The sequence below is a fragment of the Equus przewalskii genome, chromosome 25, assembly GCF_037783145.1.
Source record: "Equus przewalskii isolate Varuska chromosome 25, EquPr2, whole genome shotgun sequence".
NCBI classification, from domain to species: Eukaryota; Metazoa; Chordata; class Mammalia; order Perissodactyla; family Equidae; genus Equus; species Equus przewalskii.
The window spans coordinates 6393638-6410535 of record NC_091855.1 but is presented as its reverse complement, the minus strand read 5'-3'; the positions used below and the strand labels follow the sequence as shown (position 1 = coordinate 6410535).

General features: G+C 40.6%; 1 protein-coding gene across 8 annotated transcripts in view; it reads right to left on the bottom strand.

Moving 5' to 3' along the window:
- DAAM1 (dishevelled associated activator of morphogenesis 1) overlaps positions 1-16898 on the bottom strand; it is a 160620-nt gene that overhangs the window by 109317 nt on the left and 34405 nt on the right. For 2 of the 8 annotated variants that reach the window (XM_008534763.2, XM_070594150.1), the window contains exon 1: positions 3928-4081. The exons of the other annotated variants lie outside the window; for them this stretch is intronic. The gene's annotated coding sequence lies outside the window, so the exon portion shown is untranslated. Of the gene's footprint in view, positions 1-3927; positions 4082-16898 lie in introns of those variants that run through there. 8 annotated transcript variants of the gene reach the window in all.

Sequence of the window (16898 nt, the reverse complement as noted above, 5' to 3'; positions counted from 1 at the left end):
TCAAGTTGTATAACAATAAATATGTATCACCATTTATGTTAAAATTAAAAACTGTATTTGTAGCTAGACACACACACACCCCTATATACGTGAATGCACAGAAATCCTTCCAGAATTGGAAGTAGTAACTGTAAAGTCGCTAAAGTATTTAGCCAAATGCTCAGCACATGGAAGATGCTCAATAAATGGTGGCTATTATTTCCACGTGCATCCAAGTTTTGGGAGCCTATAGGAAGTTTCACATGGATACTGAACTTTCACAAGTGCATCATGCAGATATCAGTATTTTATTGAAACTAGAAAGTCTACAAGCCTTCTCAACAGCCCTATTAAAACTCTAAGTATGCACCTGAATAACCCATTAGTCACTGTAATGATTCTTTTATTTAAAATTACAGCTCACTTTGTGCATACTTGAAACCCACGCCGACTGCTTCACTGTCAATATTATATTGATTTGTAGACCCACCAAAATGGCCCATTTAAAAGTTGTTCTATGTCAACCAACAAATCTAAAAACTTCAATGTAATGTTAGATGTAACCTTGATGAAACAGAGAGGGAGAATATTCCCAAGGCCGCAGGCACCAGCTATTGGGATGACAAAGGTGATAAACTTTACAAAAATATTTTGTTTTGTTTTAAATTCTACATGTCCCAAGTAGCGATTTTTGGAGAATTTCTGGTTTGCTAAAGCCATTCTGTTGGAAGTTCTTCAAATGGTCACGGCGCCAGTAAGAAGAGAAGTTGGGAAGTTCTATTATTTTTTTCTTTTATTTCGCTCTGTTTCAATTATACTTCTCTTGTGGATCAGAAATGATAAGGGCATCACAAAAAAAAGTATGCATAATCCATACTTGCCTGGACACTGGCTGTTTGGCTACAACAACTTTAAAGTTGGTTTCCAGCAATTTTCTCTCAAGTACATGCTCCTGAGTTTCCATCTTTAGAAGGTGAAATATTCCATTTATCAACCCTCTTCAACACGCCAGGGACTCCTTATCAATCAATAAAAATGTCGCCACACTGCTTATAGAACCATGTGAAAACACAGTGATTGTATGAATTTATAAGAGGCAAGAATGGTCCTTCCAGGACCAAGTTAAGATTTTATCAAGGAATTTTGTGAAATTGAGGTCTCAATGTTGACAATAGTCCTATGAGATAAGATTCTAATTATTTCCTGCCCACACCTCCCAAAAGTTTATGTAATTGAAACCTGATTCCTTCAAACATCACTAAATATTCATTGTAAACAGCTGGAAAGGAAATCAATAATTCTGAGAACTGCCAAATGATTACCAGTATGCTGGTATCAGCCCCAGTGAAATAAAGTTACCATTACTTTGGAAGTAAATGCCCACTGGAAAAGGAAAAGGAAAATGGGTTTTTCTGAGATTGTTACAAGATACTAGAACATAAGTACACACAGCTCATAGGACAATGATGACCAGTTCTGAACAAATTGGCATCTCTGCAATATGTCTATCGAGCTTTGGGAAAATACTGAGACACCAGGAAATTGTTCTGATACCTGTTGAGTTAACAGTCTCCTTTGGCAATTGAGTTCCAAGTCACTTCCAGAAATCCCAGTATGACCTGGGAAGAACTGTATAAGGATGTCATTTCTGGGTGCTAAGAAGCCATACAAAGATATTGTGAGAAAGTTGAAAGTTGAGGCACGTGCTCTCAGGAAAACAGAGAGTGTTTTCCCTTTAATATGCACTTCAAAACTGCCTAATTTATACACAATCAAAACAATGCACAGACTTTGAAGATGGGAGAAGGGGTGGAGGAAAGTCGTCAGAGCTGGTGGGCACATGCTAAGGACACAAGAACACATATGCTGAGTGGATGAATATCATCTCTTTCATTAAACAAAGCTGACAATCAATAAAAGTTACCAGCAGCTACAATAAACAGTATGTTTTCTCAATGATGATTTCCCTCCACACGATAAATATCCTTGGGAAATTATTCACATAGCTTAACAAACAGTTCTGAAACTGCAGAAGCAAACAAATAGTGAAGAAAGATCTTTACTGAATTTTAACGACTACACATGGATCACCACACACTTAATTTAAGCCCAGGCCGAAAAAAAAAAAAAGAAAAAGTCATTCCACAGTCATCCAAAGGGAAGTGTGAAGGGAAGCTGACACTCTCCAATGTGCCCACTCCACCCAACTCTGTAACCTTCTATGTAATCAGGTGAGAGTAGTAATTGCTTTATTGGGTAATCAAGAAGACTAGACACTGAAGAGACTGCCTCTCTTGCAAAATTTGATCTAGATGAGATAACAAGAAAAGCTCTGTTTTAAATTGTTACTTCAACTCATTTACTAAGACTGGAGCAGATGGACTGAGCTTAATATTTGGACTTCATATTCTAAGGAATATTGTCAAACAGCCAAAAGTCACCAAGTGGCCAAATATGGGAAGCCATCGATACAGGACTGGTTAAATGATTTAGGGTACCTCTGTATACTGAAATACTATACGGCCACTAAAAAGAATGAGACATCTTTTCTGATGTTCAGAGGTCTAAAGTATATAACATAAAAGGTCCAAGTTGCATAATAAACATGGTATATCCTAAATGTGAAAAGGATATACTTATGAAAACAAAGAATTGTCTAGCATGTGATAAAATAACATAAAAACCCATGAAGAGTGGCTCCTTCTGAAGAATAGAATGGTGATTGGAGAAGGAAGGGAACTTGCTTGCATCTTAGTCCCTTTCATTCTGATTTTTTTTTTAACATTGGCTTGGACCACATTTTTTTGCCTTAATTATCAAGCTGTTTCTAAAAGTTTAGAAAGGTTTAGCAATATTTGTTTGTAAACTAGTCTTTTTAAAAAATTAACTAACTTTCATTTATCAGCTCTCTTCAACATGCCAGGCACTTTCAATGTGCTTTACAACCATCTGTTGTCTCAGTTAATCAGAGATAAGCAATAAGCAATGAGTCCTTAAGTGTCCCATTTAGTCCTCCTAGGAACACAGTCCACTGTCAATGAATATACTTTGACCTTGGTTTACAGAATGTTTTCATTTCTGCACTTTTCCATTTCACCACACCCAACCCTACAATTGTTAGTTCTCAAAATGAAAACAATCTGTTAAACTGCAAAACATCAATATGAGCAGAGACTTTTTTCCTTTAAACATGATTAATTTAGAATGGGAGAGGTGGGGCAGTGGAGGGGAAGCTACCAAACCATTTACTAAAGACAATACTGTATATCAATGCAATTCCATCTCATCACCATAGCAACAGAATGCACAGCTGCTCACTTTCTTCAAAATAGTACAATTTGGAATCCCCTCCAATCCACTGTATTTTTTGCTACAGAAGTAAATATCACTATCTTTATCTTCAGGACATCGACTTTCCAGGAGGCAGCCCCAGCAACACTATGTAAAAGACTAAAAGCGTCTAATTAAGGAAGTTTTGTTAGGTATTCATTGGGAAGTTTGACCCAAAAGGAACGAATCTGCTTAGTAATCTCACGGTTCTGCTTCCTAAAGCCCAGCTCTAAAGCTCAGTGGATCCTGTTACATTCACGGCTTCTGACCCAACCTTCAATAAGCACGCAAATACAGTAATGGAGAGTATCACTTACAAGAGGGCACCACACGGAAGCGCAACAGCTGATCACAACAGACAAAGGCAAACATTGGTCACTATTTTTTAAAGAAAGACAAGAAAATTAAGGTCAAAATAAGAGGTGGTATAACAGTAAAAGAAAACTCAAAATAACAAAGTCAAGAAAGTTAGGCATTGCATTTCAAGGGAGCATTCAATCTACCTGAAGACATGACAGGAACCACTGAACTCTTACTCAGCCGTGATCTCTACATCCGTGCCATCACCTTTCCCCTGTCCCCACATCTCTTGTTTTTCCTCCTAAAATCCCCATTTACCTTACAGGTACCACTTTGCATTCCACAAGAATAATCAACCAGGATGGTCTGTTTTCCTTAGGGCTCCCTCCTCTTCCTCAGCAGTAAACAAAGCTGTGGCAAATGCTCTTGCTAACCTGGTTCCTGGCTCCTCTTATAAACACTGCCCCACCTCACTGGGTGGTGGCACGTAAAAGGGAAAAGCCAGCTCCTTTGTGGAAAAGCATGCTGGTTAACAACCATACCTGCTCATACTGGAAAAGCAACCAGGACTGAGACGCCCACAGTAATCAACCTAAACACACACACGAACACACACACATCCCCCACATACATGTCAAACTGGTTTTTCTTCATTGGTGCAATTCACAGGCAATCAAGAATCACCCCCTCCCCGCACACATACACACGAATCCCAAATTCACAATTCCGTGTGTGTGGTAATTTATACATTTTTATTCATTCGTTCATCCACGGACCTAATGTGCCCCACTCCCCTGTTCAGTCTTGGGACACAAGGATGAACAAAACACATGTGCACCTTGTTCTTGCGCAGATCCTTCCCAGGGACTGAGCCCTGGCATGAGCCCTCCACGTTACAGACTCTATCCAGCTCTGTGAGCAGACAGACGTGAGTGAGGAGAGGGGGTGAACGGCTTTTCACCTCTTTTTCAACAGGCAAGAGCAAATATTCTGCTTGCTTCAAAAAGCAATTCAGTTCACCAGGAATTTCCACATTCCCTTGAATATGGAGCACCCAGGAGAGGAAGTAAAAGGAAGCAGAGGGTGACGTCTGTGTTCTTGAGAAACAGGTGACACAGAGTTACCCCTGGGACGCTAATGTTTGGAACTTCAAACAAGACATGGACTTCCACTTCCATCCATGGAGGATTAACTACTACAGGAACTACCTTCCTACTACAAATAACAAGAAAAATGGACAATATACATGAAACTGAAAGAGGGAAATTCTTGAGGTGAGCTCCACTACTGACCCAACTTACTCCAGGCAGGACGAGGAAACCCAAGCCAAGTTCAGGGGTCTTACTGAGATGAGGAGTAAGAGATAAAAGTCCAGGGAGGCTGAGGCAACTAGCACTCTGGAAATCCACAGACGGGTCCCCTCACATTGTCGGCTGAGTCTGCTCTGCATGTGGACCTAGGGTTCACACAGGGCTGGGGATAATCTGCATTCCCACCAGCCTGAGTAGAAAGAACTCATACTCCATAAAACATCAGGCAGAGTCTCTAAAAGGGTCCTAGGCTCAGGCTACTCTGGAAAAAGCTTAAAAGCGGCCTCAAAATGAGCTCATTGATCCCAAGTAACAACTGTGTGGCAGAACAAAGGCCAACACTCTTTAAAGGAAATCCTTCAGGCAGAAAGAAATTGATACCAGACAGAAATTTGGATCTACGCAAAGCAATGAAGAACGCTGGAAATGGCCAACCTGTGGGTAAATATAAAACCAGACACTGGCTCAGAGTTTCCCCAGCCACGGGCCTTTAGAATGTGCTTCTGTAGAAATCCACTGATGACACTAACAGGTTCAGAAGGTCACGATCAAAGTAGCTCCTCGCTCTGCCACTGACTAGCCTCCTAACCTCAGTCTCTTAAGCTCTCTGGGCTACTATTTCCTCAGAATCATACCCCCACTTGAAGGGTCATCACGTTACATAATGACTATGAAAGCACTTTAGAAATTTTAAGGATTCAACAATTATTTACTAAGTGCCTTCTATGTACATTTCTAGGCCCTATATGTCTGAACCTCAGTTTCCTCATCTGTAAAATGAAAATAATAATAGTACCCAGCCCATAGGGTTGTTGTTTGTATTAAATAAGTAAATATATGTAAAGGACAAAGAATAACATCTGGCCATGGTAAGCTCTTATGGACGTGATGATGATGATTATTCCTGCTATTACTATTATTATTATTACTACTATTACTGCTACTAATTAATGCTCCTACTAGGCATATGACGATGGAAAAGGCCAATTTGGTTCTTGCCCTCGGCATTTACATTTGTGCTATGTGATAAGGAAAACAATGCTTTGGAGATAATTTGTTAAAATTTTGCCTGAGAAAAATGTGGGAATAGCTGGGGAAAAAACCACTAGTTTGAAAGGAGACCCACACCTTAATCCCAGCTCTGCTCCTGATGTAGCTCTGTGACTCTGGTTAAGTTACTCAGCCTGCTGGAGCCTCAGTTTGTCTTTAAAGAGGGAGGATAAGAATCTTCGAGATCCTTTCCAGTTCTAATATCTAATGAAGTGAACCCGAGGATCCATTCTAGAAGCACACTGTTCTTGTCTTTATTTGAGCAATTTAATCCTCATCATGTCAAATCCCCACAGAGGAAACAATTAATTTTGAGGAAGGAAAGTCTGTGACTTAAGAAACCTGAAGAAATAAGCTCTCGACCTAGGATAGCATAAAAGTCTGCAGAAACTCCTAAACCTAGAACCACCTGATTTATCCTCTAAAAACAGGAGAGTGTAGTAGCCCCATTGTTTCTACCCGTTGCTGGGTAAACCATTCTTTTGATCTTTGAGAAGCTAAAGAATATAATTAGAGGAAGCAGGGAAGCCCTTCCTTCTGGTTGCAATGTTTGAATTGGCTTCGATGAAACAGAATTCTCTCTTCTGTCTACGATTCTATAACTGAGAAGAAAATGGCAGGACACTGTAGCAGCTCCAACGCCTGAGAAACAAGAAGAAATACGTCAGCAGCTGGCTTCTCCTGGCAGCTGTGCATACCAGAATGCGCCATAATCGGTAAGCTATCAACTACAAACACAAAACCTCCCACAAAATTAATTGCTTCAAACCTTACAAAACACAGATAATTTTAGCCACATTTCAAAAACGAATGTTTTCCTTTTTGGTAAATGTCATTCAAGATAAAGGTCCCACTAGAAGAAATAGGAAGTGGCAGAACTCCAAGAGAATCTACGGCTGATCTTCCGAAACAGTTGTGAAAGGACCTTTCCGAACGTTTTCCCAACATTTTGCAGAGGACACGCCAAAGCTTTTGCAGAATTTTATAAAGTAAAAAGTCTCTATTAACTTTATTGGAGAACACATTTGCACAACATTAACTCAGAAAATCTATTTTTTCTATACATATATACAAAATGCTGTATACAATTTCAGGAAGTTCCCAGATCCCCGACAGTTCACCGTGGGCTTCAGCTCAAGAACTCTAGTTTTTTATTTTTGGGGGGGTTTTTTGGAGAGGAAGATTGGCCCTGAGCTAACATCTGTGTCAACCTTCCTCTATTTTGTCTGTGGGATGCTGCGACAGCATAGCTTGATGAACAGTGTGTAAGTCCGTGCCCAGGTCCAAACCCCCAAACCCCAGGCCACCAAAGTGGAGGGCACAAACTTAACCACTACGCCACTGAGCTAGCCCCTCAAGAACTCTAGTTTAAAATAACACACAACCAAAATGCACCAAAGGAGTCCTTAAAGCACACTCGCAGGCACACACACACACAGAGAACAAAATTTCAGGGTACACTGTATCTGTCTTTGCGACCTCTGATCGCTACCACTAATGAACAAGTCTTTTACCTATTTGCCTACCTCACACACCTTTGGGAACTACTTAGCCTTCTTCTCCATATGGTTCTATCGGGGTAGTCAACCAAGTGGTCCTGCCTCTCCATCCATACACGTGGGCACGTGGCATTGGCTTGGCCAATCAGGGCACTCCAGCCCCTGGATAGAATGACTGATTCAGGGATGGGCGCACAACACAAAGAAGACCAGGTGTCTTTATGTGGGCACACGCTACAGATGAGAAAGCTGCTTTCTTTTTCCTGGAATCCAAGATATAAGGACCTCATGGTATACACCTGCAGTTTACAACAGCTGCCTTTTCCACCATTTGTTGGAAACTGCCCAAGAATGAAGCCAGCATAGAAAAAAGCAGAACTGAGAGAAGGGACTAAGGCAATGCGGAGATAAGGAGGCTTTAATGACACCATTTAAATACGAGATCCAGCTGAACCGCAAGCCAAATACCCCTTGAACTTCCCTTAACAATGCAAAGAACCCTGACTCATGCTCCACTTGACTAAATGAGATGGAAGCTACTACTTACTGAGTGCCTCTCAAGTGTCAGAGATCACGTGGGGCATCAAGAAGCACCATTTTAGCCAATTTTTATAGTCATGCTGGGAAACAGATATCACAGTAAAACAACAAAGATACCAAGAAAATCCATAGAACAAGGACGTGTCAGCCAGGATTTAAACTCTGTCCGTCTTATCCCAGAGCCCACTCTCTTTCTACACACCATACCTTTTCAGACCAGAAACTCCTATCTTTCGAGCTCCTGCATTATTATTTTCTAAGAATCAACCTAACAGTCAACCTAACAATCAAGTCATAAATCCAAACACAAACGTCTCATTTTAGACAAGGCTCTAAAGATTTTGCTGCTCACAAATCAATATGAACTCTCAAAGAGTTCCTGTTTTGGACACAAATTTTGCCAAATTGACTATCCAGGAATCTTAAATAAACCTATGGAGGACTTATTCCTTGAAGCCGGGAAGTAACACAAGTTTTGATATGTATGGTGCTGAAAAGACATAGTTACTTGAATATAAAAGTCATCATCATTGCTAAGTAGGGAGCATTCAGAAAACACCACCACCAGCCCCCTTTCTTAAACACAGGCCACAATCCAAAATTTTAGCCATTCATCTCTAACTCTGTCCCCAGCAGTAGATTTTGAGAGAGAGACCACGTGGCACGAAAAGGAATACAAAGAGCATAGTGGGGGGCAAGAGCATACAACAAGGCAAAATTTAAGACAAGTCTCAAGAATCTGAAAATTCTACCATCGAGCCGGCAAAAGAAAGTGTCACAGGTAAAGATGCGGACCAGTGAGGGGGTGAGAAAGAAGGGGATGGAGAAGCTGGAACAGGCAAGAGTATGGCGAATAAAAGGTAGTGTGTGCTCTGGGCATAAAATTCATTTTCCATCTAGAAAAAGAACTAGCGTGGCAATAAAGAAACTGTGTTTAACTGGGCATTCCTATCCTTTTTTTTGCAGGATGTGGGTGTAACAGGTGGAACCTGAGGCCCCTGTTTGGGTAATAGCCAACTGTTCTAATTATAGTTTGGATTATCTATTTTATATGACCACAAAAAATGTAAGTGTTAAAACCGTAGGGTGTCACCCTATTTCATAACACGTAATAGTATATTCCCTTCATAAGGTGATTTATGGTTTTGGAAGTATTTGTGTATGCATGGTATCATTTGATTTTCCCAATAAGCCTGGGAGAAGAGAGAGGCACAGGCAATCAGATATTGTTTTTATTCATACTTTACAGATGAGAAACTATCTCTGAGTGCTGAAGTGACCTCCACAGGGTCAAATCATTCCTAAGCAGCAGAGGGGAGACTTGAATTCAAGCCGTCCTTCTTACAATATGCTGCATTGCCAGCCTGCGCATCCTAAAATCTTCTAACGAAGAGTAGCCTGAGGCTCTTTCGCTGAAAGGCTCTGATGGAAGAACATCATTTAAATAATATTTGAAGTAGACGATTTCTATGTGTCATCAACACATTTGATGGTTTAGAGGGCAATACATCATACTTCCAGGAGATGTCTATAGCAGCAAAAATCATACAAATGTAGATATTCCAGTGTTTCACTGGGTCAACTACAGCTTTACTTGCTCTTCCATTCATCTAAACATGAATTAAGCAGCTATTTGTCAGGGCCTATATGTGAAGGATCAGGAATACAAAACTGAACAACTCATACTCTGTGCCTTTCAGAAGTCAAGTCAATAAGAGGGAGAGGTTGACCTGCAAATGTGCCATGAGAACACAAAGGAAGGACGAACTAACCATATCCAAGATTGTCTCAATAGGGTGGGACACAATACAAGAAATTAACTTGGTTCCAGTCATTAAGGAGCTCACAGTCTACAAGAGGAGAGACTCATGAACACAGCAACAGACAGAGCAACAGATACAAATGCCACAAAAGAGGTATTAAGTACCATAAGAGTTCAGAGGGCACTTCCAATGAGGATGACCTCAGAAATATTTTGAAAAAGATGAAATATGAATGGGGCTTTAGAGAACTGTTATATCTTAGTGGAGCAAAGGAAAGGGCTACAAAAGCCAGCTGCCTGCTCCCTGTAGAGACACATCCTGAGAGACTCTGCGTTCCATTTGGGTCTGTGACAGCCATATAGCTGAGGACAGGGGTGCTGCTGGACTCTCACACTTTCATTCACAAGATCGTAAAGACATCTCATAAAACAGACAAACCAACAAAAGTGATGAAAGACATCCAAGACACTCATCTTACTAGGACCTGAGCCAAAATGTTAAGAACACGAATTATTTGTGCCTCCAACATTTCTCTCTAAATAGCCTTCGTACCCACTGATGAAAAGACTGCAACGCAAAGAACCAATATCCTACTCTTCAACACTGTCAATTATATCCTCCAAGTCATTCTAAACAGACCATTTAGTTTTGAAGGAAAAGGAAGTTATGAATACCTCATCTAAAAGCATGCAAATAGCTTCAAAGGGATCTCTGGGCTTCACTGATTTTCCCATTTCCAGCAAAACTGGAGCTACCATACGTGCTCAACTAAAAATCACCGCAAATCATAAAGGAGACTTGAAAGATAATCTTCATTTTATGGAAACTGAGGCTCTGAGAGATTAAAAGACTTCCTCAAGGTCACTCACTAATCTGAAGACACAGCAATTAAATAAGGCTCAAGGAGCAATTCTAAATAGATTCTTGACAAGTGGGGAGCCTAACCTAGCAAATGACTCTCAAAATCCTGTATGAATGTATTTTTCACCACAACTTTAAAAAATTGATTGGTAGGTAAAACAAAAAAAATACTTACATGAATGTTTTTGGTTTATAATGATGCTGTTTTAAACATTACTTGGAATTTTATCAAGATTTGTACAGTCTAATTCTAATTGCTTAGTAGAACAAGTTAACTTTGATTGCATTTTCTTTAACTCTTTCAGTCAAAGAGGAAAGGCAGAAACCTAACTCCAGAGGCAAACTCTGTGGCACCCCATCTGTGAATCTGTGACCCTTCAAATAACTGAAGGAACAAGACCAGAGACTCTTTCCACTCACCAGCTGGTCCTGCTGTCAGGAGTGGTGTGGGAAGACAGGAGAAGATCCAAGGACTACCAGTTTCCTTGGCTACTAGGAAAGCTCAGATCCATGGTAGTGTCTTACTAGAGGCCTGCATCAATCCTGGTACAAAACGTTCTAGAAATTCAAGTTTTCAAAAGTATGCCCAATGGCATATAGGTATCCCTGAGTTTACTATTCTTCAGATAAAGTGCCCCATAATTTCAGATCATTCCATTTCCTAAATGTGCTGTCTTAGCCTAAACTAAATCCTATATTAGCTTAGCTTGGCTGGGGGGGGGAGGGTCAAAATAAAATTTTTCAACTTTCAATTCCTATAAATATTTCTCCTTGGTATTTCCACTACAACTCTAGATCAGCACTTAATTTTTCTGTTCCAATAGTCTCTAATGTGTATTCCACCCGCAGTGGGATGTCTCTCTTTTGGAATGTTACTGTCAAGCTACAAATAATTTTCACTACACATTCTCTTCCACCCCAACAGGAATCGATGTTCACATTCTCCTGGTTGCAAACCAAGTGAACTGAGCCTCCAATTAAGACAGCTACTCTTCAAATCCCACCCTTTTCACATATATTCCAGAAAGTACAGGTTAAAACTGATGGACTCCACACTAGGGATGAGCAAACTACAGCCCTTAGGCCAAATGCGGCACCTCTCCCCTCACCAACAGTTTCTGTAAATAAAGTTTCAACGCATCACAGCCATGCCCTCCGCATTGTCTACGGCTGCTTTCTGAGTAGCTGCCACAGAGATGTTGGGGCCCCCAAAACCTAAAACATTTACTATCTAGCAGCTTATAGAAAACATTTGCTGACCCCGGCTCTACATTAAGTACATGAAACAAGAGGTGTTTGGGGATGTTTTCAAAAACAGTTTTATTAAAAATAAATTCATTCATTCATTTAACACGCATATACTGATCACCTTTAGGGACTGTTCTAGGTGCTGGAGACCCATCAGTGAACCAGAAAGACAAGGCCCCGTCTTCAATAGAGGTCGTACTCTAGTGGGAGGAGACAGACAAACATAACTGCTCTCATTTCAGATAGACAAAACAGGGCATTTAGAGAGAGTGGCCAAGATTCCGAAGGGGTTAGCGATTCTTTAGAAGATAGAAAGTCATGAAGGTGACATCTGAGAAGATGCCACTGGAACTGATATTTGAATGATGAGACAAGGCCAGCCATGTAAAACTCTACAGAAAGATTGTTCCACGCAGAGAGAACAGCAAAGGCTTGAATGGAGGAATGCTGGACCCGCTCAAGAAACAAAAAGGCGACTGAAGTACCTGAAGCGGAGTGGACAAGAGGAAGAGGCACAAGGCAAGGTCAAAGGGCCAGCAGGGGCCTGACCATGTGTGATGAACAATGAGCAGAATCATGATTCTACAAATTTTCCGTCTTCAGATCCATAGCTATTAAAAAACACTACTAAATAGAAAACTTTTTCCTTTTGATCTGCTGAAAATTACCTGAAGCTTCAAATGCTTAGCAGCTCACGAAAGAACACTTTGTTAGAAACAGTTTCCACTAAGGAAGTAATTACCGGCCCCCAAAAGAAAGACTGAGTACCCTTCTCATTGTAAAGACATAAAGTGACCCTTTCAAATGGGATTTGTTTTTTTCTTAGAAAGGGAATTTCCCGTTATTAAGCATAATTAAGACTATTTTCCTAAGTCTACTAGGCTATTCACTTGATGAAGTGAGGTCTGTCTCCCCTTCACCTCTGTGTACCAGCTGTGTGCACGTCCCACTAGAAATCTTTCAAAAGAGTTGGCTGGTTTGGACGAAATGCAATATTCCTTGAAAGCCTGTTAAGATGTACTGTATGGCTTAGTTCACCATCTCCAAACGAAATGGAAGACTGTTCCAGGGGAGAGAATTTCAATATGTTGGTAAACAACCACCAAATCAATCTCCCTTGTTAATGCCCTTTCCCCTCCAATTTTTAGGGGATTTATAAATCTGAAAAGATGACTTTTCCATTTTTAGATCCAGGAATATAAGAAATCAAGGGCATTTAGAAGAAAGGCCAAGGCAGGTGTTCTGATGAAACCATAACCCTCAGCAAAGAGCTGAAATTTAGGAAGACTCAGTAGTTACAAGATCTTCTGGAGGTATGACGTCCGACTGGCCTTCCCTAAGACTTGACGATGCATGGACCTGCAGAACGAGCTCTCCTCATGGTGCACACTGTGCGGGGACAGGATGGATGTTTACAACCAGACTTGAGCAGGCTATAGAAGAACAATGTTGAGAAACAGGCTGAAGTGCCGGTCTTCAAACAGCAGCACTGCTGGAGAAAAGCCAGTGTACTACTTCCCAGGAGAATCAACTTGCAATCAGTTTCCTCTCCTGTAAAGTGGGAATAAAATAGGACCAGCCTTCAGGCTGGTGGACACGTTACTAAGTCCTCAATAAATAATATATTTCTCAAATGTGTCAATCACTTCACATGCCTTACCTCACTGAATCTTCATTAAACCCAGAAGTAGGTACTATTTTGCCACATCTATGATTAATTAGAAATAAAGCCTCAGAAGTGTTAAATGGCTTACCCAAAGATACTCTGCGAGTAAACGGCAGCACCCAGATTCAAAGCCAGCTAGACCAAAGTTCGCTCTTTTTTCTCTTTTTTTGAGGAAGATTAGCCCTGAGCTAACATCTGCTGCCAATCCTCCTCTTTTTGCTGAGGAAGACTGGCCCTGAGCTAACATCCGTGCCCATCTTCCTCTACTTTATATGTGGGATGCCTGCCACAGCATGGCTTGACAAGCAGTGCCATGTCCACATCCAGGATCCCAACTGGCAAACCCCGGGCCGCTGAAAAAGAATGTGTGAACTTAACCACTGTGCCACCGGGCCAGCCCCCCAAGTCTGTGCTCTTAAACAGAAGTTGCATATTGGAAGCTGCACATTGGTGGTCCACCATCAGGCTTTCTTAGACCTATTTGGTGTTGACTAATAACATAATAGCAGCTAATATTGGCTAAGCACTAAATACATGCCGGCACTGAGTTCTTCTAATGGATTATCTCATCAAGTTCTAACTACAGGCCTGTGTTATGGTTTTTATTATTGGCACTGTTTTGCAGCAAGAATCTGAGGCTCAAAGATTAAGTATACTGCCCAACGTCACACAGCTAATAACTGATACAACTGAGATTTGAACGCTGGCTGTCTGACTCCAGAGTCAAACTCTTCACCACCAGACCAAACACTCTCCTTAAGAAATAATCTGTTTTAAAACGTAGTTGTATTAATTGCCAAATAGTTGGACAGTCTATTAACACAGGACTTTTGTTCCTTAGCAGGAACAATTTGATGCACAGTTTGCCATGGTCCCACCACTCCCTACTCTTTCTCCAACACCAAGGCTAGGAGTCAGCTGCTATTTTTCATCATTATTGCTTGTACTTTTTTTTTCTTATGGAGGTATTAGGAAGAAGGTAAAATAATTCTTGGGCTTGTGTTTTTAGCAAAAGTGGGAAAATACAAGACAGCATGCCACATGTTCGGAGAAAAAGGGGAGACAAGCAGGAATGAATATTCTTGTGTTTAAGATGCAAAATGAATGGCTGCTTTCCTTCCCATGCTCAGTTACATTACCTACCTGCTAGAAACATTTGAATTTGATCTGTCTTAACCTCTGCATCATTGTAACCAGCAAAAGACATGCTGACAGCAAATGTACAGTGGTTGGTTCAAGAGAAAACTTTTAACTCTGATGACAGCATGATAGAAGGAGTCCCAGATGCTACAGAATGCTGCTTCTTAAATTCACATGACTTAAAAGTCTCTAGTCAATTTAATTAATATGTTTATTTTTTAAGCGTTTAATTTGCGTGGATAGAAAGAAACACAGGCTCAAGAAGAGGCTGCATGTAACCATGTGGAACACCACTGCCTCCCTGGGTAAGGGGACCCCAACTTGTGAAAAAGACCTCTAAGCCCCCATGTCCACCCGACTCCCACCACGCCACCATCCTACTTGGCTACAGTGTTTGCTTTCAGTTACGCTAGTCTTTGTGCTACCCCAGTCAGCCTTCCAGCTGACAGAGGCTATGTTGTTCCACTATGGCCACCTGGGGGATCCATTTGTAGGGAAGCAGTAAGAGGAGCACCCAGATACCTACCGTTTCACGGAGAAATAACAGATTTGTCACATGGTTTGCCTAATCTACATCACAGCTGAAATTCCATTTGCAAAGGGAAGAGAGTTAATAATGAGCCTTAAATTTAAAACCAACTAAGGTTTACCCCACTAAGCTGACAGTGATAAATTTATCCCATCGCAGTTCCACTATCTCAAACATTCTACTAATAAAATATTAAAATGGGTGGCACGACTTATTTGGCATTGATTTCAACCCAGTGAGGTATTTATAGGCAGGAGAGTAGCCATGGCCACCCATCAGGATGGAAGCCACCATCCAGAGCCTTGGCTTCACTGTCTCTGAGGGCTTGTTAGAATAGAAGCTGACCCACATGGTGGGGTTAAGCCTCCTTCCTTTGAATTTTGACCAAAAAGTTTATCAAACAGGTTTTACATAATTTTATTTACTCTTACCAAGTTTTTAGAACTTAGGACTACACAAAGTGACCATTTGTTAGAAGGGAAATGAATGGAGAAATCGTTCTACTATATTTACATCAAAATTGAGAGCAGAAGTAGGGTGAATCCTACTCAGCAAAAAAAAAAACAAAATTGAGAACAGAATGAATACACAAAGGGCTGGGACAGATTACAAGTAAATGTGGGTCTTCTTTTTAGTCTTATTTGCATGGTTTTCTTTTCCCGGTTTTACCTCCCTTTAAGAGCCATGTGAAGTTTCTAAATCAAACTCACAAAAATCAAAAGCTAAAGGATACACTGGCATCAGAAAGATCTCCTCCAAACATAATGGAAAAAAAACTACAAAAAGCATCATTCGCTCAATGAAAGCCAGGAGTGTCCTTGGTAAACACGCTAAACCAATAACATCCACTGCTGACCTGTGAGGTTGGGTAAAATGGCATACACTGAGGAAACACTCTGGGAGGAATCTTCCAGATAAGCCCACCAAATCCTTCTTCATTTCAATATTTGCTGGCTAATCAGAGATAGAAATATTCATAATCAAATCCTCATCAAAAAAATGTATTATACTACTTCTCTAACATTTTCTAAATGTAACATAACTTGAAAAAAATCAACGGAAGATTAACTTGTTTAAGAACTCATGGAAAAAAAAGAAAATAGAGTATTCGTTCTATCAATAGACTGCCACTGGTAACCAGTAGAAATAAATTACTTGAAACCAGAGGTAAATCTAAAACAAAGTGACCTTTGGATCTACAACACTTGGGGGAAGTGCTGAGGGAAAAAGTAGGCAAGGAAGACACACGATTTATTCAGATTACAAACGGACATGTGTACTCAGTGTGCTGGCCCCCAGGTGGTTCTGGGTAGAGAGAAGAACAAGGAAAAGCCATCAAGCACAGCACACATAAATATGACTCTGGCCCTGGGGGAAAAATCTGAGCAATGAAGCCCAAATATAGGAGTGCAATCTAAAAATAACCCTTCTGCTTCAACAGAGGTATTTTCCTTTTAGCATCCGTTCAAAATGTGTGAGAAGACAAAACAGTTTGAGTTAAGTGAATTTCCAGATATGATCAAAAGTAAAGTAATGCTCTGAACCATTTTCAACCAAGAGTAAAAATGCAATTTCCCCTTCCTTTAGTTTTCTCCTATGAGGGGGGATGGGGGCAGGGACAATACTGGGCAAGAATGTCATTTCTAAATTCTACGAGAAGCTGATATTATCTCTAGGTAAACC